Raw genomic sequence first — 24,967 nt, forward strand, 5'->3', positions numbered from 1 at the left:
CTGTGCTTAAGGCACCTGACTTTGAAAAACCTTTTTCATTAGCTGTGGATGCTAGTGATGAAGCTGCGGGAGCAGTATTGATGCAAAGGAATGAGGGTGATGAGGTTGATCATCCAGTAGCATACTTTTCTAAGAAATTTAATAAGCATCAAAGAAACTATTCAACAATAGAGAAAGAATTGTTATCTCTTGTTTTAGCTTTGGAATATTTTGAGGTATATGTTGGTACAACTCAAAAACCACTTATTGTTTACACTGATCATAATCCGTTAGTTTTTCTGAGTAAGATGAAAAACAAAAACAGAAGATTGTTAAATTGGAGTTTGATGTTACAAGCGTACTATATTGTGATAACTCATATTAAAGGTAAAGATAATGTGGTTGCTGATTGTCTATCTCGATGTTGAATGTACAATGTAATTTTTTTTTTGGAGTGGTTTTTTTTATTGTAACACTCCTACTGTATTGTATATTGTGTATGTTATATGATTTATGCATTTGTTTTTTTTTTGTAAGTAATTGTTAAAAATTTTTGTTCTTGCCAGACAAAAATGTTTTTTTTTGGAGGGAGGTGTTACGTACCCGTGACACGTGACAGTTTGTCACGTGACTGGGGTTGAAGTTATACTGGACATGAGGTAATGGTCTTGTGATGGTGGAGTGATGTCATTTTCCCGCCAGTAGAGGTCATGTGACAGGTTTTTTCTACAGGGTATAAAAGGATGACCCACCCTGTCAGGTGGGGCAGTTCGTGGCTAGATTTGCCAAGATGACTTCATGCTGCTGCGTGATTTAATGTGATGACGCAGTTTAGTTAAAAATGAAGTTTTATATAATGCCTAAAGTTTAAAAGGCCACTGCCAACGGTTTCTTTGCTGATGGAGAGTGAAGTTTGGAAGACAAATCGAGAAGAATCGATTTTCGACGGTGGATTAATTTCGACCTTGTTTGATCCTCATTCTGAAGGATTTCGTTTACTATTCTCGTGATAGTCTCCGCTGGAAATAGCGGGAGATTGAGAATAGTGTGGAAGAGAGGTCAGTTCCTTTAAGCCGTTATATTTCATAAAATTCGACGTGGGAGTTCGACGCTGGGAATCGAAGGACATCGACGTGGAAGAGAATTTACATCGCTTTAAAAAGTCTCTCCTTTTAAAAGTACCGTGAGCTTTTGAACTTTCAGCATATCGTTCTAAAGAACTGTTTTCTTTCGGCATATCGCTTTAAAGAACTTTTTTTTTCGATGCCGCTTTAAAGACTGTTTGGGACTGCAAAGCTATTAAGAACTGTTTGAGCAGCTGCCAGCAGCTGGATTCGGGTCAATGTTTGAGTTTGTTTACTTCTGAGGGGTTTGTTTTCAGTGTTTAATAAACGTGTTATTTGTTATAAAAACCCTTGTCTAACTCATCTATATTGTTACGTATTCGGGCAACAATAATATAGATGAGTTAGGCAAGGGGTTTTATAACGAATAACATGTTTATTAAACACTGATAACAAACCCCCTTCAAAAGTAAACAAACCCAAACAATGGTCCGAGCTCAGCTGCTGGCAGCTGGTCAGACAGTTCTTAATAGCTTTGCAGTCTCAAACAGTCTTTAAAGTAGTATTGAAAAGAACTCAGTTCTCTAAAGCGAATTGCCGAATGAAAACAGTTCAAAGAACGATATGCCGACAGTTCAAAAGCTCACGGTACTTTTAAAAGGAGAGACTTTTTAAAGCGATGTAAATTCTCTTCCACGTCGATGTCCTTCGATTCCCAGCGTCGAATTCCCACGTCGAATTTTATTAAATATAACAACTTAAAGTGACTGACCTCTCTTCCACACTATTCTCAAACCCTTTCTGGTCATCCCAGGGGTCAACAGCGAGAATAGTCAACGAAATCCTTCCGAATGAGGATCAAACAAAGTCGAAGTCAATCCATCGAAAATCAATTCTTCTCGATCTCCATTTTCCAAACTTTTCTTCACTCTCCATCAGCAAAGAAACCGTTGGCTCTGACCTTTTAAACTTTAGGCATTATATAAAACTTCATTTTTAACTAAACTGCGTCATCACATTAAATCACACAGTGACATGAAGTCATCTTGGCAAATCCAGCCACGAACTGCCCCACCCGACAGGGTGGGTCTTCCTTTTATACCCTGTAGAAAAAACCTGTCACATGACCTCTACTGGCGGGAAAATGACATCACTCCACCATTACCTCATGTCCAGTATAACTTCAACCCCAGTCACGTGACAAGGGTACCACTGTCACGTGTCACGGGTACGTAACACCTCCCTCCAAAAAAAACATTTTTGGTCTATCAAGAACAAAAATTTTTAACAATTACTTACAAAAAAAAAACAAATGTATAAATTATATAACATACACAATATACAATACAGTAGGAGTGTTACAATAAAAAAAACCACTCCAAAAAAAAACATTGTACAGTCAACATCGAGATAGACAATCAGCAATCACATTATCTCTACCTTTAATATGAGTTATCACAATATTGTACTCTTGTAACATCAAACTCCAATTTAACAATCTTCTGTTTTTGTTTTTCATCTTACTCAGAAAAACTAACGGATTATGATCAGTGTAAACAATAAGTGGTTTTTGAGTTGTACCAACATATACCTCAAAATATTCCAAAGCTAAAACAAGAGATAACAATTCTTTCTCTATTGTTGAATAGTTTCTTTGATGCTTATTAAATTTCTTAGAAAAGTAAGCTACCGGATGATCAACCTCATCACCCTCATTCTTTTGCATCAATACTGCTCCCGCAGCTTCATCACTAGCATCCACAGCTAATGAAAAAGGTTTTTCAAAGTCAGGTGCCTTAAGCACAGGTTGTTCACATATCATTGTTTTCAATTTTTCAAATGCTTCCTGACAAAACACTGTCCACACAAACTTCACATTCTTCTGCAGAAGATTAGTTAATGGAAGGGCAACATTAGCAAAATTCTTACAAAATTTTCGATAATATCCTACCATTCCCAAAAACCTTCTGAGAGTTTTTTCCCCCGTCGGAGTGGGAATTTCCAAAATTGCCTGAACTTTTGCCTGAACAGGAGCTACCTTACCTTGACCTACAACATAACCAAGGTAAGTCACAGTAGCATGTCCAAATTCACTCTTGGCTAAATTAATAGTCAAGTTAGCTTTTGAAAGCTTTTCAAACAATTTCTCCACCGCAATAATGTGTGCTTCCCAAGTATCATTTCCTGTCACTAAATCATCAATATAAGCATCAGTATCTTTCAATCCCTGAATCACAGAATTAATCATCCTCTGAAAAGTACCTGGCGCATTCTTCATCCCAAATGGAAGAACATTATACTCATATAACCCAGATGGAGTTACAAATGCAGAAATCTCTCTACCTCTGTCCGTTAGTGGAACACACCAATACCCTTTCAATAAATCAATCTTTGTAAGGAATTTTGCTTTTCCAACCTTATCTACACAATCATCTACTCTAGGAATTGGATATGCATCTGTTTTCGTTACAGCATTCACCTTTCTATAGTCCGTACAAAACCTAATACTACCATCAGGTTTTGGCACCATTACACATGGCGAACTCCAATTCGAGTTAGAATGTCTAATAATATCATTCTCTAACATGTATTCAATTTCTTTCTCAGCAAATTCACATTTTTCCATGTTCATTCTATATGGATGTTGTTTAATAGGTTTGGCATCTCCAACATCTACATCATGTGAAGCTATAGTAGTCCTTCTCGGAACATCTGGAAACAAATCCTTATACTTAAAAATCAATTCCTTCATCTGTTGTTTCTGCTCTAGCTGTAAATGTGCTAATTTCTCATCCATATTTTCCAAAATAGTCGAATTAGGTAACCTAACAGAAACAATGTTAGATTTAGAATGAAAGTCAGATGAATCATCTATCATGTTCCCAGTTAAATCCAACTCATTCTCACTAACCACAACAGTCACAGTATCAGATTGTTTCGCAAAATATGGTTTAATCATATTTATGTGGCAAAGTTGTGTTGACCTTCTACGATCTGGAGTTTTTATTACATAATCCACATCATTAACTCTAGACACAATTTCATAAGGTCCATGAAATCTAGCTTGTAAAGGATTTGTCTGCACTGGGAAAAAAACCAACACCTTATCTCCAGGCTTAAACATCCTCATCCTAGCTTCCTTATCATACCAAGTCTTCATTTTCTCCTGAGCCAACTTTAAATTTTCCTTGGCTAAGCTACAAGCTTTATGTAACCTGTCCTTAAATTTCAAAACATAGTCCAACAAATCAGTATGCACTTCCTTACTAATCCATTGTTCCTTCAATAAAGCTAAAGGTCCTCTAACTCTATGTCCAAACACAAGTTCAAATGGACTAAAACCTAAAGATTCCTGTACCGATTCCCTCACTGCAAATAAAAGTAAGTTTATACTCTCATCCCAGTCACTTTCATTCTCCACACAATATGTCCTAATCATATTCTTGAGAGTAGAATGAAACCTCTCCAAAGCACCTTGCGATTCTGGATGGTATGCAGACGAAGTAATTTGCTTAGCTCCCAATTTATAAACTATCTGTTGAAACAATCCAGACATAAAATTACTACCTTGATCAGTTTGTATTTCCTTAGGCAATCCAAAATAAGTAAAGAATTTTATAAGAGCCTTCGTCACAGTTTTAGCTTTTATATTCCTAAGTGGTACTGCCTCTGGAAACCTAGACGAAGTACACATGATAGTCAACAAATACTGATAACCAGTTTTTGTCTTTGGTAATGGACCAACACAATCTACAATAACTTTAGAAAACGGTTCACCGAATGCTGGAATAGGTTGTAATGGAGCTACTGGTGTAACCTGATTTGGTTTACCCACAATTTGACAAGTATGGCACGTCTTACAAAACATCGCCACATCTTTTCTTAGACCAGGCCAGTAAAAATGTTTTAAAATCTTGTCCACAGTTTTCCTTACCCCTTGATGTCCACCTAAAGGCACACTATGAGCTAAAGTCAAAATCTCATTCCGATAAACTTTAGGAACAACCACCTGGTAAACAACATTCCATTCCTCACTTGCAGGAATTGTAGGCGACCTCCACTTCCTCATCAACACTCCTTTTTCCAAGTAATATCCTACTGACACCTTCTCAATTTCACTACCTAGTAAAGCTTGTTCCCTTAATTTTACAATCTCAGGATCTCTATTCTGCTCTGCTATCATCTCCTTCCGAGACAAAGATAAATCTTCATAGTCAGACTTACTCCCAGAATCTTGTTCAAACAACGAAGGTAAGAAAGTTTCTGACACATCCTCAAAACTCAAATCCTGAGTTGAACAGTCATGAGTAACAACCTCATTCTGCACATCAATTTTTTTAGCCATAGCTCTAGTCACAACACAAGAAAAATCTGTGTTAGAATTCACCTCTGGTTCCTCTAACTCCATTGTCAAATGCACTTCAGGAAAAACTTGTCCACCTGCCAAGTCATTACCTAACAATAAAGAAATACCCTTCACAGGTAAGCTATGCTGTAGTCCTACCTTAACAAATCCTGTAACTAACCCTGACTTTAAATTTACTTCATGTAAACGTACAGGCATAAAATCACTTCCAACACCTCTTATGTAATTTACCTCACCAGTATCACTCTCTTCATTAAACTTCAACACACTATCTAACATCAGTGATTGAGAAGCTCCAGTATCCCTAAGAATCTTTATTGGCACCAGAGTAGATCCTTCTTTCAAGGATACAAACCCTTCAGTTATAAAATGATCATATCCCTTTCTAACTTTGTCAGACTCTAACAAATCCTCATTTGTGTTTACCAAACCCTGTAACTTTACAGGTGCTTTAGTATGTTGCACACAAGCATCTGGAACTGCTTCCTTCTCTTTCTTTTTCAATTTGAAACAGTTAGCTATTACATGGCCAGGCTTCTTACAATAGTTACAAATAAGACCAAACTGTCTTTCCTTCACAGGTTTTCCTTCCTCCTTACCTATCTCATTAACCTCTAATTTAATTTCTGATTTACCTGGAGTCTCCATATTATTTTTCCTCTTAAAAATTCTACCCTGAGGAAATTTATTCTTATGGATTAAAACATACTCATCAGCTAATCTAGCACAGTCCTGCAATTTATCAGTATCCCTCTCATTTAAGTAGGTCCTTACTTCAACAGGAATGCTTCTTTTAAATTCCTCCATTAAAATCAGCTCTCTCAATGTATCATAGTCCCCATTTACATTTTTAGAAGAAACCCATCTCTCAAAACACATAGCTTTATCATAGGCAAATTCCACATAAGTCTTTTCCACAGACTTTTTCAAACTCCTGAATCTTTCCCTATACGCTTCTGGGACCAACTCATACGATTTGAGAATATTTTCTTTCACAATATCATAATCTAATGCTTGCGCAGCAGTTAAAGCTGTGTAAACGTGTCGTGCCTTGCCTTTGATTACACTCTGTAATAACACTGACCATTTATCTTTCGGCCACTCTGACATCCGAGCAATAGTTTCAAAATGTTGAAAATATCTTTCCACTTCTGTTTCACTAAATGGAGGGACCAATTTAATTTCTTGGCTAGCAACAAACGGTTTTTTAGAATCAGCAGACTGTTCTACAGACCTTAATTTAGCCATTGCATATTCAAATTCTCTTTTCTTCTGCTCAGATTCCAATTTACACCTTTCTAACATCATTTGTTCAATTTGCAACTGCATCTCCAGATTACTTATTGGAAACGATTCTAAAATCGATTCTTCAAAATGACCCGAAGCCACAAAATGTGATGCGATCTTTCTCTGTATTACAGCTTTTGATGTAGTTGGCAAAATCCCTTTAAGATGCAACCGATTAGCGATCTCAGATACTTCAGTTTTTTTCGCCTTCGCTAACAAATCCGCGACTGGCGAATCCAGAAACTCATCAATATTCATCGTTGCCGAATACCACTCACAAGCCAATCAAACAAAAAAAAAACCGAGCAATCCCCGTTACCAAAACACCGATTCAAAATTCAAAAAACTTTTAAAACTCAAATAATTCAATTCCGGACGTACCCCCATAATTATGTTACGTATTCGGGCAACAATAATATAGATGAGTTAGGCAAGGGGTTTTATAACGAATAACATGTTTATTAAACACTGATAACAAACCCCCTTCAAAAGTAAACAAACCCAAACAATGGTCCGAGCTCAGCTGCTGGCAGCTGGTCAGACAGTTCTTAATAGCTTTGCAGTCTCAAACAGTCTTTAAAGTAGTATTGAAAAGAACTCAGTTCTCTAAAGCGAATTGCCGAATGAAAACAGTTCAAAGAACGATATGCCGACAGTTCAAAAGCTCACGGTACTTTTAAAAGGAGAGACTTTTTAAAGCGATGTAAATTCTCTTCCACGTCGATGTCCTTCGATTCCCAGCGTCGAATTCCCACGTCGAATTTTATTAAATATAACAACTTAAAGTGACTGACCTCTCTTCCACACTATTCTCAAACCCTTTCTGGTCATCCCAGGGGTCAACAGCGAGAATAGTCAACGAAATCCTTCCGAATGAGGATCAAACAAAGTCGAAGTCAATCCATCGAAAATCAATTCTTCTCGATCTCCATTTTCCAAACTTTTCTTCACTCTCCATCAGCAAAGAAACCGTTGGCTCTGACCTTTTAAACTTTAGGCATTATATAAAACTTCATTTTTAACTAAACTGCGTCATCACATTAAATCACACAGTGACATGAAGTCATCTTGGCAAATCCAGCCACGAACTGCCCCACCCGACAGGGTGGGTCTTCCTTTTATACCCTGTAGAAAAAACCTGTCACATGACCTCTACTGGCGGGAAAATGACATCACTCCACCATTACCTCATGTCCAGTATAACTTCAACCCCAGTCACGTGACAAGGGTACCACTGTCACGTGTCACGGGTACGTAACAATATTTATTGTTGCCTGAATACGTAACACTTGCCATAGAGGGAGTACAAAGAAGGTTCACCAGATTGATTCCTGGGATGGCTTTCATATGAGGAAAGACTGAATCGACTAGGCTTATACTCGCTGGAATTTAGAAGATTGAGGGGGGATCTTATTGAAACATAAAATTCTAAAGGGATTGGACAGGCTAGATGCAGGAAGATTGTTCCCAATGTTGGGGAAGTCCAGAATGAGGGGTCACAGTTTAAAGATAAAGGGGAACCCTTTTAGGACCGAAATGAGGAAAAACTTCTTCACAGAGAGAGTGGTGAATCTGTGGAATTCTCTGCCACAGGAAACATTTGCGGCCAGTTCATTGGCTATATTTAAGAGAGAGTTAGATATGGCCCTTGTGGCTAAAAGGTGTCAGGGGGTATGGAGAGAAAGCAGGTACAGGGTTCTGAGTTGGATGATCAGCCATGTTCAGACTGAATGGTGGTGCAGTATTGAAGGGCCGAAAGGCCTACCCCTGCACCTATTTTCTATGTTGCTATGTTTCTACAGTGAGGTTAAACACAAGTTGAACAGAGAAATCATCTTCTGACTGGGCAGAGTGCTGGTATCTTGAATGACCATCAATTCCCTGATGCTCTTCCTGTCTGTATAAGAATGGGGCATTCCTGCCATCTCCAATTTGTACCTTGGCTCAGTTTAACTCTCTCCATTGGTATTATTCCCTGTTCCTGCTGAGCAGTATGGGGGCCTGTCCACACAGTAACTGAAACAGTCTCACACAAATAGTCTTTCTTGACGCACAGCTCGGAATTCTTTTATGTATCACAGATTTAAAGACTTAAAGTATCACAGATTTAACGCCATGTAGAAAATTCCTGCTGAGATGTATGGTTGGTCCACACAGCTGTTAAAAGAACTTAGAGTGATTTTTTGCAGAATTCCCAGAAGGGGAATACCGAGGATTATTCCCAGACAGGGAGGGAAAAATCCAATAAAACCCTAGAGTTAATGGCTCCACAAAGACAATTGCCTACCCAAATGCTGACCAATCCATGAGCAGGAGGAGAGACATCCCTCAGTGATCCCTGTGTATGCTCCCTGGAAGCCTCCGGAAATGATAATGATCATGAATCAGGCCCCAGATAGAAAAGAAAAACCAGCACAGTTTGCTCAGTGTGTCCACAGTACTACACAAATGTTTAATGCGACCCCACAAGATTTATTCGGTCTCTGCTGCATGATTCTCTCAGCTGATGAGGGGCGGAAATGGAAGGCAGAATTGAGATAACAAACCTGTCAGGATTTACAGGCAGGAAACCATAATGGGAATGAACAGACAGACCAGATTATTTAAGCCTTGGAAAGGGCTCTCCAGCAACCTGTAAACATCACTAAAGTACTTGAATGCAAACCTAAGCCTGGGGAATCAGGACCAGACTACTGGGAGTGATTTGTGGCCTACTATGGCACTTTCACAGGAGACCAAGCCTTTAATGATGGGTATCCATCCCCCTAGTTTATGCCCTACTGTTCCAATGGTTACCAACTGATTGAGCCAACAAGATTAAAACAAATAATATGGATTGGCCTGACAATGGCCGAAATCGAATGCGATGAGCTTTGACATATTACTGGGACCTGACTTTCAAACCTCAATCAACCCCGAAGGGAACTAATATTAAAAGGTGAATACGTTCAGCAGGAAGAAGGACGTGAGTGGGGATCAGAAATGGGATCAAAAACCTACCAAGGGACAGGTGGGGACAACAACCCATTTAGAAATTGACAAGCAAGGATGCTTCCTACCGTGAGCAACACCCCTCAGGAAGAGCCCAGTGTAATATTGCAAGTTGCTGGAATTCCAGTTCCGTTTATGATTGATATGAGGGCAACCACAACACTCTCGATCAGGAAATAGTATCAGAAAAGGGATTCCAGCTATCAGATGCTACAATCACTGTCAGGGTTCGAAGGCACAGAACATACATATTCACGTACCCAGCCACTGCAGGTGGAATTCCAGGGGACCCAGTGTGAGATTTCATTTACAGTCACCACCAGACGGGAGTGTAATCTCATAGGGAGAGACTTGCTCCATCCGTTGGAAGTCGAGATTCTATGCATGGGCAAAGGTATCACCCCGGGGCTAGTGAACAACTAACAGCTTCACCAGTTTCCGATCCCTCCAGTGTTGGGCACTTAATCTGGGCTCCACTGCATTCAAACCCCCTTTCCCAGCGGCCAAATCTCATGTGACTCTGTGCTGTGACAGGTGTATGGAGGGATATGGGCTGAGTGCAAGTCAATAGGTCGAGGCAGAAAAATGATTCGGCACAGCCAAGAAGGGCCGAAAGGCCTGTTTCTGTGCTGTAATGTTCTATGGTTCAATGAACCTACAGGGTGCTCAAATGAGGAAAGCCCATATCTCGAGGGACAGAACTTCCCAGTCACGGTGTTTGGAGACGTTACAGAAAGAGAGTACAGTGCATTACTGACTGAAATTTCGGATTTCCTTTGGTGACAGACAGGGCTTGTGATGAAAGTAAACAAAGGGGTATGTAACAAACTAGCTATCAAGCAACAAGAGGCAATGGCACTCTGAAGAGTAAACTGGCCAAACTAACAGCAGAGACTGGACTCACTTGGTTGATGGTCCTACCAATACCCAGTTCCACATGAGGGTTACCCCACAGGGGAAAACAGGGTTGTCACCAGCTGAAATCATTTATGGACGGCCCATGAAGACACCCTGGGGACTAAGACCTTGTGTACCATTGTTCCCAGAAAGTCTACCAGCAAAATTGGATATACGTACCTGAGGGGAAGACACTGGGAAATATATATGCCAACAAACCAAAAATTGCTAAGCGTTACATTCACAGGTATGACAGGCTTACAAGGAAGAGAACTACCCTGCAGAGAGGAATGACTATCCCACCATGGAACCTGGGATTTTTTTTCCTGATGAAAACTGGGATTAAGGGAATCTTGGACCTCGGTGGAGAGGACCATATCAGGTGTTACCAACCACTCCCACGGCTGTGAAACTGAAGGAGCAATCTCAGTGGATACAACGATTAGGTGACAAACATGTTACTAAAGGAACTGAGTAGAAGGTCTCTCTCGGACTAATGGAAAATGTATCGGTTGTTAGGGCTTTAAAAAGAGGCCCAGTTTCAGGAGCGGACAGCGTCGGTGCGGGCAGCGGAGCATCTGGGAGCAGAGTGCTGGGCTTTGGCTCAGCGGGCTTCGGCACAAGAGGACTTCGGTGAGAGGAAATCAGTGAGCCTGAGTACGTGCTTGCTGCGGCAAAAAGGTAAGGTCAGTCGGTTCTTTTTTTCATTTATTCTGACTAATCTGGGGTCAGGTAATGGGGGAGACAGTTAGAGCAGTGGTGTGCTCCGTATGCAGTATGTGGGAGGTCAGGGTCAACACAGTTGTTCCTGATGACCACACCTACAAAAGGTGCATCCAGCTGCAGCTCCTATCACGCCGAGTTAGGGAATTGGAGCAGGAGCTGGATGAACTACGGATCATTCAGGAGGCAGAGGCAGAGGCAGAGAGAGATAAGAGTTATTGGGAGGTAGTCACACCGAAAAATCAGGAGGTAGGCGAATGGGTGACAGTCAAGAGAGGCAGGGGGAACAGACAGAGAGAGCAGAGCACCCCTGTGGCCGTTCCCATCAACAATAAGTATACCGTTTTGGATACTGTTGGTGAGGATGACCTACCAGGAACGAGTTGCAGTGGTCCTGTCTCTGGCACTGAGGTTGGACCCTCGACTAGGAAGGGGAGGAGGGAAGAGAAGAGAGCGGTAGTGATAGGGGATTCTATAGTCGGGGGGTGGATAGGAGATTTGGTCGGGAAGATCGGGAGTCTCGGATGGTATGTTGCTTCCTTGGTGCCGGGGTCCGAGACATCTCAGATCGGGTGCAGGTTATTCTCGAGAGGGAGGGCAAGAATCCAGATGTTGTGGTCCATGTAGGGACCAACGACGTGGGTAGGATGTGAGGGGGTCCTGTGTAGGGAGTTCAGGGAATTAGGTGCGAAGCTGAAGAGCAGGATTGCTACCTGAGCCACGTGCAAGAGAGGCAAGGAACAGAAAGATTATACAGATTAATACGTGGCTGAGAGGATGGTGCAGGAGGGAGGGCTTCAGGTTTTTAGATAATTGGGCTTTGTTCCAGGGAAGGTGGGATCTGTTCCAAAGGGACAGTTTACACCTGAACTGGAGCGGTACTAACATTCTTGCAGGGAAGTTTGCTAGTGCTTCTTGGGGGGCGGGGGGGGGGGGGGGAGAGAGGGTGTTTAAACTAAATTTGCAGGGGGCGGGATCAAGAATGAGAGAGAGGATAGTGAGATGAAGAACAAAGGACAGGTGGGGACAACACGGTTCCGGAATATTAAGTGTGTAGTAGAGAAACGTGAGGCGGAACAAGTAATAAGGAGGACACATGTATAGAGGGATGGTCTGACGGAACATGGAGTTAAATGTGCAGAAAGAATAGGTAAATTTAGGAATGACAAAATTCTAGGGGCGTATAGCCCGATGGGAGTTTGGGGAGCTGGGTTAAGCACAATAGGCAGAGATTCAAACAGGGAGAGGAGAAATGGGTAAAAATTCTATATCTGAATGCACGAAGTGTCAGAAATAAGGCGGATGAGCTTGAAGCTCAGGTGCGAATGGGTAACTATGATGTTGTTGGGATAACGGAGACATGGCTGCAGGGGGATCAGACCTGGGAAATGAATGTACAAGGGTATAAGTGCTATCATAGGGACAGAAATTTGGGCAGAGTGGGTGAGGTGACCCTGTTGGTGAGGAATGAGATTCAGTCCTTTGCAAGGGGGGACATAGGATCAGGAGAAGTGGAGTCTGTGTGGATAGAATTGAGGAACAGTAAGGGCAAAAGGACCCTAATGGGTGTTGTCTATAGGCCATCCAGTAGCATGGATATTGGGTGCAAGTTGAATAGGGAGTTAACATTGGCATGTGGCAAAGGTAATGTCGCAGTAGTTATGGGGGATTTCAACATGCCGGTGAACTGGGAGAATCAGATTGGTGCTGGACCCCAGGATAGGGAGTTTGTAGAGTGCCTACGGGATGCATTCTTGGAACAGCTTGTACGAGAGCCGACCAGGGACAAGGCTATTCTAGATTTAGTGCTACGTAATGAAAAGGATTTGATAAGCGATCTTGAAGTAAAGGAGCCATTAGGAGGTAGTGATCATAATATGATGTTTTGATCTGCAATTTGAGAAGAATAAGGGCAGCTCGGAGTTGTCAGTTTTGCAGTTGAACAAAGGAGACTATGGAGCCATGAGGGAGGAGCTGGCCAAAGTTGACTGGACGGATATTCTAGCAGAAAAGACAGTGGAACAGCAATGGCAGGTATTCTTGGGAATAATGCACAAGGTGCAAAATCAGTTCATCCCCCGGAGAAGGAAGGATTCAAAGGGGGGAAAGGGGCCACAGTGGTTGACAAAGGAAGTCAGAGATTGAATAGCATTTAAAAAAAAAGGAAGTATGACAGAGCTAAGGTGAATGGGAGGACAGAAGATTGGGAAATTTTTAAGGAACAACAAAACTTAACTAAAAAGGCAATACAGGGAGAAAAAATGAGGTACGAATGCAAGCTAGCCAGGAATATAAAGGAGGATAGCAAAACCTTTTTTAGGTATGTGAAGAGAAAGAAGATATTTAAGAACAATGTTGGGCCCTTGAAGAATGAATTGGATGAAATAGTTTTATTTATTTATTTATTTATTAAATTTTTAGAAAATTACGAAGAATAAATGTGATGATAAAATAGTAGGAAAAAGAAAAATAATATTAACCCTCCCCCCCCCCTTAACCCTTATCTAAAGAAAGAAGAAAAAGATTGCCTGGATATCGGAGGATCCCCACATGCTCCATGGAGTTCAAAATAATTTTAATATTTATTTTTACTTTCCCCAATTACTTTATAATTTTATCTTCAAAGGACCTATGTATTTAATCCTATCTTTTGTAGGTATGGGAGCCAAATTTTCAAAATTATATCATATTCATTTCTTAGATTATATGTAATTTTTTCAAGTGGAATACAACTATATATTTCATTATTCCAACGATCCATAGTTAAACATAAATCAGATTTCCAAGTAACTGCGATAACTTTTTTGGCTCCTGCCAATGCAATTTTTATAAATTTTTTCTGATACTTATTCAATTTAGGTTTCGGTATTGTCCCTTCAATATCTCCTAATAAAAATAATATTGGACTATGTGGGAGTTGAACTCCAGTAATTTGTTCCAATCAAAGTCTTAGATTTATCCAAAATGGTTGAATTTTAAAACAAGACCAAGTAGAATGTAAAAAAGTACCAATTTCTTGATTACATCAAAAACATTGGTCAGACATATTTGAATTTAATCTATTTATTTTCTGTGGTGTTATATATAATTGATGTAAAAAAATATATTGTATTAATCTAAGTCGAACATTTATTGTATTTCTCATACTATCAGAACATAAATCTTAACCAACTTTTTCCATCAATTTTAACATTCAAATCAGATTCCCATTTTTGTCTTGATTTATGAATTCCTGATTTAATTGTCTGTTTTTGAATCAAATTGTACATACAAGATGTAAATTTTTTAATTTCTCCTTTTTGAATTAGTATTTCTATTTCACTAGGTTTTGGCATCAACATTGTTTGACCCAGCTTTTCTCGTAAATAAGCCTTTAATTGAAAATAACAGAAAAGAGTGTTGTTTGATATTTTATATTTATTTTTTAATTGATCAAACGACATCAATATACCTCCTTCAAAACAATCACCTATATATTTAATCCCTTTTTGGAACCAATTATGTAAAAGTTTATTATCCATTGTAAAAGGAATAAGCCTATTTTGAATTAAAGTTCTTTATACTAATAAAGATTTCTTTATCTCATCGTCCATATTTACCTTATTCCATAAATCAATCAAGTGTCTTAACATAGGAGATTCTTTTTTTTTTCCTGTATCCATTTGGATTCCCATTTATATACAAAATCTTCTGGTATGTTTTCTCCTATCTTATCTAATTCTATTCTAATCCATGCCGGTTTTTTTTCATCAAAAAAAGATGCAATAAATCTAAGCTGATTTGCTTTATAATAATTCTTATAAAGTTGTAACCCTCCAAAATCAAATTTACATGTCAATTTTTCCAATGATATTCTTGACATCTTTCCTTTCCAAAGAAATTTCCTTGCATATTTATTCAGTTCTTGAAAAAACTTCTGAGGTAATTGTATTGGTAAAGTTTGGAATAAATATTGCAATCCAGGAAATATATTCATTTTTACGCATTAACTCTACCTATTAATGTTATTGTTAACATCATCCATTTATCAAGATCCTCTTTTATTTTTTTTAATAATGGCAAATAATTTTGTTTATATAAATTTTTTACATCATTATCAACTCTAATACCTAAATATTTTATCCCATTTATTGACCATCGAAATTGAGTTACTAATCAACATTGATTATAATTTCCTTTGGTAAGGGGTAAAATTTCACTTTTATCCCAATTTACTTTATACCCTGATACTTTCCCATATTCTTCCAATCTAAAAGATAATCTTTGCAAAGATTGCAATGGGTTTGTTAAATAAATCAAAACATCATCAGCAAATAAATTAATCTTATATTCTTCTTGATTAACTCTAAAACCCCCAATGTCTGAATCTGTTCTAATTAATTCAGCTAATGGTTCTATTGCCAATACAAATAAAGCAGGTGATAATGGGCAGCCTTGTCTGGTTGACCTCGTTAAGCAAAATGGTGTTGAAATCTGACCATTTGTAACTACTTTAGCTTGAGGATTAGTATTTAAGGTTTTAATCCATTATATAAAAGATTTTCCTAACTCATATTTTTCCAATACCTTAAATAAAAAATCCCATTCCAATCTATCAAATGCTTTTTCTGCATCCAAAGCAACTGCCACACTCATTTCCTCTCTTTTTTGTGCCAGATGAATTATACTAAGTAACCGGGTTATATTATCCATTGATTGTCTGTTTTTAATAAAACCTGTTTGATCCATGTGTATTAACTTTGGTAAATATTTAGATATTCGATTAGATAAAATTTTTGCTATTATTTTATAATCTGTATTCAACAAAGAAATAGGCCTATATGATGTTGGTTTTAAAGGATCTCTTTTTTTTAGCAATACAGTTATGATCGCTGTTAAAAAAGATTGTGGGAGTTTATGCATTCTTTCCACTTGATATATTAATTCCATAAAAGGAATTAATAAATCTTTAAATTTTTTATAAAATTCAGGAGGAAAACCATCTTCTCCTGGGGATTTATTACTCTGAAGTGATCCTAAAGCTTCCTCAACGTCTTTTAATGTAAAGGGCATATCTAATCCTTTCTGTTCTTCCAAATTTAATTTTGGAAGGGTTATTTGTGATAAAAATTTACCTAACTCAGCAATCTTACTTTGTGATTCTGATTGATATACGTAGTTCAGTATAAAATTTTTTTAAAGTTTCATTAATTTCTAAAGGTTTATATGTAACCTTATTTACACTTGTTCTAATTGCATTTATTGTTTTAGAAGCCTGTTCTGTTTTCAACTGCTAAGCAAGAATCTTATGTGATCTTTCACCTAATTCGTAATATTTCTGTTTAGTTCTCATAATTACTTTTTCTGTACGATATGTCTGGAGTGTATTATATTGTAGTTTTTTATTAACAAGTTGTCTTCGTTTTTCTTCTGTCATATATCTTTGAGATTCTTTTTCTAACTTTATAATATCTTTTTCCAATTGATCTATTTCTGCCATGTATTCCTTCTTAATTTTAGATGTATAACATAATCTGACCCCTTAAATATGCTTTCATCGCTTCCCATAATACAATTTCATCCTCAACTGAATGTAAATTTGTATCCAAAAAAATTGAATCTGTTTTTTCATAAAATCACAAAAATCTTGACGTTTTAATAAAATTGAATTAAATCTCCATCTATAGATTGATTCCTCCTTATCCATCATTATCATTGTCATTATGAAGGGGGAATCATCTGACTGTATTCTTGCTTTATATTCCACACTTTTCACTCTATCCTGAATATTTTTTGATAATAAAAAAAATGTGTGAAATTGTTATGGGAAATAGAGAAATGGCAGAATTTAATAAGTAAGGTAGATCTGTCTTCACTAAGGAAGACTCAAGCAATCTCCCAGATGTATGGATGGGCCAAGGACATAGGGTAACAGAGGAAATGAAACAGATTGACATTAGGAAGGAAATGGTGATGAGTAGACTGATGGGACTGAAGACTGACAAATCCCCAGGTACGAGATGGTCTGCATCCTAGAGTACTAAAGGAGAAGGCCCTCGAAATTGCGGATGCATTGGCAATCATTTTCCAATGTTCCTTAGATTCAGGATCAGTTCCTGAGGATTGGAGAATGGCTAATGTTATCCCACTTTTTAAGAAAGGAGGGAGGGAGAAAACAGAGAACTATTGACCTGTCAGCCTAACATCAGTAGTGGGGAAGATGCTAGAGTCCATTATTAAGGATGAAATAGTGGCATATCTAGATAGCAGTGATAGGATTGGGCCGAGCCAGCATGGATTTACCAAGGATAAATCATGCTTGACTAATCTATTGGAGTTTTTCGAGGATGTAACCAGGAAGTTAGACAAGGGAGATCCAGTGGATGTAGTGTACCTCGATTTTCAGAAGGCATTTGATAAAGTCCCACATAGGAGATTGATGGGTAAAATCAAAGCTCATGGCATTGGGGGAAGACATTGACATGGATAGAAAACTGGTTGGCAGATAGAAAGCAAAGGGTAGCGGTGAATGGGTGTTTCTCGGAATGGCAGGTGGTGACTAGTGGGGTGCCACAGGGCTCGGTATTGGGACCACAGCTGTTTACCATTTACGTCAACGATTTAGATGAAGGCATTGAGAATATCATCAGCAAGTTTGCTGATGATACTAAGCTGGGTGGCAGTGTGATATGTGATGAGGATGTTAGGAGAATTCAGGGTGACTTGGATAGGCTGGGTGAGTGGGCAGATACTTGGCAGATGTCGTTTAATGTGAATAAGTGTGAGATTATCCACTTTGGGAGTAAGAACAGGAAGGCAGATTATTATCCGAATGGTGTAGAGTTAGGTATGGGAGAAATACAAAGAGATCTAGGAGTCCTTGTTCATCAGTCACTGAAGGTGAATGAGCAAGTGCAGCAGGCAGTGAAGAAGGCTAATGGAATGTTGGCCTTTATTACAAAGGGAATTGAGTACAAGAGCAAGGAAATCCTCTTGCATTTGTACAGGGCCCTGGTGAGACCACACATGGAGTATTTTGTACAGTTTTGGTCTCCAGGGTTAAGGAAGGGACATCCTGGCTGTAGAGGAAGTGCAGCGTAGATTCACAAGGTTAATTCCTGGGATGTCTGGACTGTCTTACGCAGAGAGGTTAGAGAGACTGGGTTTGTACACGCTGGAACTAAGGAGATTGAGAGGGGATCTGATTGCAACATATAAGATTATTAAGGGATTGGACAAGATGGAGGCAGAAAATATGTTCCAGATGCTGGGAGAGTCCAGTACCAGAGGGCATGGTTTGAGAATAAGGGGTAGGTCATTTAGGACAGAGTTAAGGAAAAACTTCTTCTCCCAGAGAGCTGTGGGGGTCTGGAATGCACTGCCTCAGAAGGCAGTGGAGGCCAATTCTCTGGATGCTTTCAAGGAGGAGCTAGATAGGTATCTTATGGATAGGGGAATCAATGGATATGGGGACAAGGCGGGAACTGGGTATTGATAGTAGATGATCAGCCATGATCTCAAAATGGCGGTGCAGGCTCGAAGGGCCGAATGGTCTACTTCTGCACCTATTGTCTATTGGTGTTCAAGTTTATGTCTTTGAGAGGGCTCACCCCAGCATCCGGGTGCACCCATGTTAACGCATTTCTGTCTTTCTATCATACCTATGCCAAACAGGTAGAACTAGGGGCCTGCCGGGTTTGTGCTGAAATTCCACAGCATGGTAAAACTATGCTTCCAATGTCAGTAATCCCGCTCAACCAGAGTGAGGAACTCTCAGCCTGGGCTTCCTCAAATAACATCCGGGGAAGTGAGATGAGGACCTGTGTTCCAGTCAGAGATTACTGTGGCTGTCAGTGTTTTGAGGAATGGTGTCTCAGGCCCCCACCAAACAGAACTTCCAATACTGGGAAACATGCATCCTGGCCATACCTGCAGGTGCCCAGCAGAAGAGAAGAATAACTGAGACTGCTTGATTTTGGATGATTACTTTTCTCTCCTATGGAGTAGCCAGGAATTCATGACAGATAATCAATTTGGCTACAAGCACTTGAGGAGCTGGCCACAATACTGCAGGGGCCCTGACAGAAACATAGGCCCAAGTAACAGAAATATCCACTGAAATGATTGCAATCCAGCAAACAGTGATACAGAATCGTACGGCTTTAGAGTTTATCCCAGCTGAGAAAGAGGGAACCTGTGCTATTATTGACACAGAATGCTGCACGTATATCCCTGATGAATCTACTAACATTACACCCCTCTCCAAGCACACTGCAAAGGAGATTGACAGCATCAAGAAAGTGGGCAGGATTTACACGGGTTCACCGACGGGTCGAAATGGTGATCTTCGAAGGCCTGTTTGGTAATATGTGGGGCATGATACTGCATTATGTCCTAATAGTTCTACATATCTTTGTTATAATTACTGTTGTACACTGTCTTTACCCACTGATAAGTCAATGCTGTCGTCAGTTGCCTTCTCTGTAAAAAGTTACTGTGTTGTTGATAATGTAATGATCAAAAGGAGGGAATGATAAAGTCTGTAAAATGGTTGACACTTCATTAAACAATAGCAGCCAGATTTTCTGAAAGAAACTGCTGATGATCAACTGATGTGCTGAGCCATGTTTCCTCTTGTGGGTAGCTGGCTAGGGTTTCAAGATGCTTATCTCCTTGCGCATTCACATGTAGAGATAGGACAGCTTCAGTCTGTTCTGTGTGTGTAAACCATTATGACTATTTAGTAGTTTGTCTTTAGGGGCTCCAGCCTGTCATGTAGTAAATATGCATTCTTAGAACAGCTTGTACGAGAGCCGACCAGGGACAAGGCTATTTTGGATTTAGTGTTATGTAATGAAAAGGATTCGTTAAGCGATCTTAAGTAAAGGAGCCATTAGGAGATAGTGATCATAATATGATAAGTTTCTATCTGCAATTTGAGAAGGATAAGGGCAGCTCAGAGGTGTCAGTGTTGCAGTTGAACAAAGGAGACTATGGAGCCATAAGGGAGGAGCTGGCCAAAGTTAACTGGATGGATATCCTAGCAGAAAAGACAGTGGAACTGCAATGGCAGGTATTCTTGGGAATAATGTACAAGGTGCATAAGGATTCAGAAGGCTCGATTTTCAGAAGGCATTTGATAAAGTCCCACATAGGAGATTGATGGGTAAACTCAAAGCTCATGGCATGGGGGGGAAGACATTGACATGGATAGAAAACTGGTTGGCAGATAGAAAGCAAAGGGTAGCGGTGAATGGGTGTTTCTCAGAATGGCAGGTGGTGACTAGTGGGGTGCCACAGGGCTCCGTATTGGGACCACAGCTGTTTACGATTTACGTCAATGATTTAGATGAAAGCATTGAGAATAACATCAGCAAGTTTGCTGATGATACTAAGCTGGGTGGCAGTGTGACATGTGATGAGGATGTTAGGAGAATTCAGGGTGACTTGGATAGGCTGGGTGAGTGGGCAGATAATTGGCAGATGACGGTTAATGTGAATAAGTGTGAGATTATCCACTTTGGGAGTAAGAACAGGAAGGCAAATTATTATCCGAATGGTGTAGAGTTAGGTAAGGGAGAAATACTTAGAGATCTAGGAGTCCTTGTTCATCAGTCACTGAAGGTGAATGAGCAAGTGCAGCAGGCAGTGAAGAAGGCTAATGGAATGTTGGCCTTTATTACAAAGGGAATTGAGTACAAGAGCAAGGAAATCCTCTTGCATTTGTAAAGGGCCCTGGTGAGACCACACCTGGAGTATTGTGTACAGTTTTGGTCTCCAGGGTTAAGGAAGGGACATCCTGGCTGTAGAGGAAGTGCAGCGTAGATTCGCAAGGTTAATTCCTGGGATGGCAGGAATGTCTTACGCAGACAGGTTAGAGAGACTGGGTTTGTACACGCTGGAATTAAGGAGATTGAGAGGGAATCTGATTGCAACATATAAGATTATTAAGGGATTGGACAAGATGGAGGCAGAAAATATGTTCCAGATGGTGGGAGAGTCCAGTACCAGAGGGCATGGTTTGAGAATAAGGGGTAGGTCATTAAGGACAGAGTTAAGGAAAAACTTCTTCTCCCAGAGAGCTGTGGGGGTCTGGAATGCACTGCCTCGGAAGGCAGTGGAGGCCAGTTCTCTGGATGCTTTCAAGGAGGAGCTGGATAGGTATCTTATGGATAGGGGAATCAATGGATATGGGGACAAGGCAGGAACTGGGTATTGATAGTAGATGATCAGCCATGATCTCAAAATGGCGGTGCAGGCTCGAAGGGCCGAATGGTTTACTTCTGCACCTATTGTCTATATCTTTGGCTCAAGCCTGTCTTGTGTGGGGGGTATCTGGATGGAGATATCTGTGGTGTAAGGGGAATTGTTAGTCAGTTAGTGGATTTGGTGGGTACAGTCACAGACTGTTCCTGTTTGAGCGACTAACTGAGTAAGCCCCGGGTGCTTGGAATAAAGGGTCTATACTATACGGTCTCTGAGTGACTTTATCCGGATTCGACTTCCACAGAATGGGAGTGGTTTTAAAGGGCTGGGCTGCTGGAAGCACATTACCAGACCTGGAGTGATTGCAACTGGGTCTGACAGAGACATAACTGGTACTTATGGGCACTTTCAGTCTCACTCCTACTATATCCCACCTTCCCTTATACAGGTATGTAATGTCTAAAGGACCAGTGTTTGAGTAAATGAGACTCACCAAACTTTCTCCTGACTGAATCAATGGAATCTCAGAGTCTCTTGAGTCAGAAGGCTTTCTCTCCAGTTAATGCTCTCAGTCCTCAGGCTGGTTCACTTGTTGCTGTTCCCTCGTCTTCAGCCGTGGTTTGCTTCTAGTTGGTGTTTTTCTTCAAATAAACCTCTCACTGCAGGTCTAACTTTAACCAGAGAGACAATGAAGCACAATAACAATAAAAAGGAGTACAAACATTTCTGGTTAATGTTACGAAGAACAAAACAATATGGGATAAGGAGGAGCCATCATTCAGTCAGGAACAGAATTAGGTGATTCGATCCATCTGGTCTGCCCCACCATTTAACCACAGCTAATTTTCATTCCAACACCATATTCCTGCCTTCCTCCTGTAACCCTGAGCTACTCACCAATCATGACTATGTTAATCTCTGTCATAAATATACCCAAATGGCAGCCTCAACCAACCTCTGTGGCAACAAATTCCACAGATCAGACATCTTCTGGCCAAATTTTTTTCTCCACTCAGTTTTAAAGGGAAGCTTCTTTATTCCGAGACTGTGCTGTCAGATCACAGTCTAATGGAAATATGCTCTCCATGTCCACTGTATCCAGGCTTTTCAGCATTTGGTAGGTTTACTTAACCAAACATCCCCCACCACCCCCACCGTCCCTCTGAACTCCATTGAGCACAGGTCCAAAACAATCAAATGCTCCTCATACATAATGCCGAACATTCCTGAGATTATTCTTGTAAACCTTGTTCACAACAACTGTACTGAACACATTTCTAGGAATAACAAACTAATTGGCACCAGGGTAATTTGCAGCGAAAAGTTGTGGTTACTTTACTGTTCTACTATCAAAGAGTGAGCCATTTCCATGTCCATATTGAAACCGGTACATTTCAGGAAACATAAACCAATCCAGAGTGAATGTAATAAAAAGAAATTGGTATTACCAAACTGCTCAGCATGTAAGGAACAGCTGTGGGGAGAGGAACAATCTTTACAATTCAGGTTAATAACATTTTGTCAGAATGACGTCAAACATTTTCAGTTTTTAGTGCAGATCTCCAGCAACTTGAGATTCTGCCCGATTTCCACCACTTTATCCAGATTTGACTTCCACAAAATGTGAGTGATTTTAAAGGGCTGGGCTGCTGGAAGCACATTACCAGACCTGGTGTGATTGCAACTGTGTCTGACAGAGGCATAAATGGTTCTTCTGGGCACATTCAGTCTCACCAACTATTTCCCACCTTCTATTGTACAGGTATATAATGTATAAAGGACCAGTGTTTGAGTAAATGAGACTCACCAAACTTCCTCCTCACTGACTCACTGGGAACTCCAAGTCAGCTGATTCAGAGTTCTTCTCTCCAGTTGATGCTCTCAGTCCTCGGGCCAGTTCACTTGTTGCTATTCCCACATCTTTAGCCATGGTTTGCTTCCAGTTGGGGTTTTTCTTCCAATAAACCTCTCACCGCAGGTCTAACATTAACCAGAGAGATAATGAAGCACATTAACAATGAAAAGGAGAACCAAACATTTCTGCTTAATGTTACTAAGAACAAAACTCACTGAAATTTAAACGTTGAAGCCAAATATAATCATCTCAGTGAACAATCTTTTATTGTCCCTCACACATCACAAAACAATATGGGATAAGAAGGAGCCATCATTCTGTCATGGTAATACATAAGACACAGGAACAGGATTAGGTGATTTGATCCATCTGGGCTATAAACGTGCAGGAGCAATGTGTGGTTAAGTGCCATGCTCAAGGATACAAAGCACTGCCTGGCCTGAGGCTCGAACTCATGACCTTCAGATTGCTTAACCACTTGGCCACGTGCACATCACAGAAACCACTCTTCCTCCCTAGACTTCCCAGTCCCTCGGTAAAGCAGGCAGTGAAATCAAAGATCCCCACAACCTGGGACATTCTCCTTTCTCACCCACCCCAGTCCGGGAGAAGACACAACAGCCATAAAGCTCAAGGACAAATGTGAGCAACCTCAGGAAACGAGGTGAGTTGGGGGAAGTTAACGGGACTCAGTGACCAATGTCAGATCCCCCAACACAACATAGGGGAAGTATCCTGACCCACCCGGGGACTCTGAGCACACACCACGTCATCTTGCATCACAAAGTGAAGGGCAGGGCAGATCGACAGTAAACAGCCTCACGTGACCTGTTGGTGGGTCTCCCATTTCAACTCTGCGGAAATAGACCGCCTGGGCTCCAGGTTTGGATCATTCAATGCAGATTAAGTGAAGTCTACACATTTTTGACCAGTCCAGATAATCAGAAAATAAATGAGTAATTGGTCCTCAGTTCGGGGCACACGGCCAACATCGGATCTCCCCGCTTGGGATCAGTCTCAATACTCACGCGATATCTTCGGCCCACAGACAGTGATCCCGACCCCTGGCTCCCCCACCCAGGAGGTGAGGACCCTTCCCTCAATCCCACAGATGATGCACTTCAGCACTGAGCGGAAAAGAAAACACCGCCCGGCCGGAGACAGTGAACATGCGCGAAGTGAGTGTCACATCATCCGGAGGGCAGGGCCTCGGAAACAGATGCACTGGTGCTGCCCATCTGCTGTTAAATTGGTGGGGCAAACGGGATCACGTGACCAGTCGGGTCTCCCACCCCAGGCAGAGTTTTCCAGCTACCCACCGTTCTGTGTAAAGAAACAAACTACCGTAGCTGCTTACATCTCCTCTCACCTTAAATATATTAAACATTTCAACACCCAGGAAAAATAGATTGTCTGTCCACTCAGAATCAGAATCAGGTTTATTATCACCAGTGTGTGTCATGAAATTTGAAAACTGTGCAGCAGCAGTTCAATGCAATACATATTATAAAAGGGAAAAAAACCAAAATAAAATAATAAAAATAAACAACTAAATCATTTACAGTATATCTGAGACCCTTACTCTTTGTGATTTTGATAAATGACCTGGATGAGGAAGTG

At 40.4% G+C, this 24,967-nt stretch overlaps 2 protein-coding genes across 5 annotated transcripts in view; one reads left to right on the forward strand and one right to left on the reverse strand.

Moving 5' to 3' along the window:
- LOC140720891 (NACHT, LRR and PYD domains-containing protein 3-like) overlaps positions 1 to 24,967 on the forward strand; it is a 1,078,849-nt gene that overhangs the window by 242,974 nt on the left and 810,908 nt on the right. The window lies entirely within an intron of this gene.
- Positions 1 to 24,967, reverse strand: part of LOC140720957 (uncharacterized) — a 35,874-nt gene that overhangs the window by 8,514 nt on the left and 2,393 nt on the right. The window contains exons 2-3 of one of the 4 annotated variants that reach the window (XM_073035824.1): positions 23,300 to 23,472; positions 21,986 to 22,159 (exon numbers count right to left, since the gene is read on the reverse strand). The gene's annotated coding sequence lies outside the window, so the exon portion shown is untranslated. Of the gene's footprint in view, positions 1 to 21,985; positions 22,164 to 23,299; positions 23,473 to 24,967 lie in introns of all 4 variants that reach the window. The other 3 variants (XM_073035823.1, XM_073035826.1, XM_073035825.1) reach the window with 3 other exon arrangements.

The sequence above is a fragment of the Hemitrygon akajei genome, unplaced genomic scaffold (assembly GCF_048418815.1).
Source record: "Hemitrygon akajei unplaced genomic scaffold, sHemAka1.3 Scf000048, whole genome shotgun sequence".
NCBI classification, from domain to species: domain Eukaryota; kingdom Metazoa; phylum Chordata; class Chondrichthyes; order Myliobatiformes; family Dasyatidae; genus Hemitrygon; species Hemitrygon akajei.